The 1,617-nt window shown below is 38.0% G+C and overlaps 1 pseudogene; it reads right to left on the bottom strand.

The window, feature by feature from the left end:
• Nucleotides 1-305: 305 nt before the first annotated feature.
• LOC100592667 lies at nucleotides 306-1,335 on the bottom strand (annotated as a pseudogene).
• Between the last annotated feature and the right edge of the window lie 282 nt (nucleotides 1,336-1,617).

The following is a 1,617-nucleotide window of genomic DNA, read 5'->3' as shown; positions in this document are numbered from 1 at the left end:
GGAGAGAAAGCAAGCAACTTGAAGAACATATTTCAGGATATCATTCATGAAAACTTCTCCAACCTCATTAGAGATGCCAACACTTAAATTCAGGAAATGCAGAGATTCCTGTGAAATACTACACAAGAAGACCATCCCCAAGACACATAGTAAACAGATTCTCTGAGGCCAAAATGAAAGAAAAAATGTTAAAGGCAGCTAGAAAGAGGGAGAAGGCCTACTATAAAGGAAACTTCTCAGGCTAACAGCAGACCTTTCAGCAGAAACACTATAAGCCAGAAGAGATTAGAATCCTATATTCTGCATTTTTTTTTTTTTTTTTACAAATAACACTTTTTATTTGCCACTATTTGAAGTCCGAACTTTAAACAGATTCTTGGACTGGTGGTTCATATCCATCAGCTCGTTCAACTTTAGCACCTGTCTCGTCCCCAGTGGCTTTTTTTCCAGAACGAAGCTGTCAGATTCTTTTTAAAAAAAGAATGTTCAGAAGCAAACCATCACAAATAGCACTTTTTATTTGCCACTATTTGAAGTCTGAACTTTAAACAGATTCTTGGACTGGTGGTTCATATCCATCAACTCATTCAAGTTTAGCACCTGTCTTGTCTCCAGTGGCTTTTCCAGAACTACTGCCTTCACCATGAAGCTCCATGAGCTTTCCCAATTCAAACTTGGGCTTCTTCAGCATTTTTACTTTTCTAACTAAGACATCATGAAGAGGATAAATAGATTGGCAAGCCTTTTCTACGTCTTTTCCAATGCTGTCTGGAATCAATTTATTGACCACTTCTTTCAAGTCATTTGTCTGCACCTCTCGGGTCATGATTTCCATCATCTTCTTCTGGATTTGGCGGACCTGTTGGTGCTGAGTGTAAGAGGTCTTCCATATCTGATTGTTACATTTTTTAGTAAAACCAACACAGAACAGATGAAGCAAGTAACCATCGGTAGTTTTGACATCAACATGAGCTTCAATCATTGTCTGCCATTTTTTGACCATGGAACACATTTTGTCACGGGTAAGATCCATGCCATGGAAGTTAGGCAATTTTTACCCTGAACATCTTCAGTAATCAATTTGAATTTTCTAAATGCAACTTCATCATTCTGCAAATCAGCAAGACTCACTTCAAACACATGACCCTTGAGACCATCAGTTGCAATTTTGGTTCCTTGGGTCCTGGTGACGAGCATCTTTCCAATATTTCTTATATTGAACATAGCAGGTGCTTTCACATCATACCAATCTTTCTTAGAAAATGGATCAACCACTTTCTTCTTGGCTCCCTTTTTGCCACCTTTCATAATGCGCTTGTTCTTGCCAACTGCCATGATGCTAGTCAGAGCCAAAAGGGGCTCTGCATTCTTAAAGAAAACAACTTTCAACCAAGAATCTTATATCCACCAAACTAAGATTTATAAGTGAAGGAGAAACAAAATCATTTTTAGACAAACAAATGTTAAGGGAATTTGTTACCACCAGACATGCTTTACGAGGTCCTGAAGGAAGTGCTAACTATGGAAAAGAAAGGCTGTTTCTAGCCACTACAAAAATATACTTAAGTACATAGTTCATTGAAACTATAAGGCAGTCACACAAAGAAGTATGCCTAA

This window comes from Nomascus leucogenys, chromosome X (genome assembly GCF_006542625.1).
Source record: "Nomascus leucogenys isolate Asia chromosome X, Asia_NLE_v1, whole genome shotgun sequence".
Lineage (NCBI taxonomy): Eukaryota > Metazoa > Chordata > Mammalia > Primates > Hylobatidae > Nomascus > Nomascus leucogenys.
The sequence above is the reverse complement of the archived record's forward strand: the minus strand, read 5'-3'. Positions and strand labels throughout refer to the sequence as shown.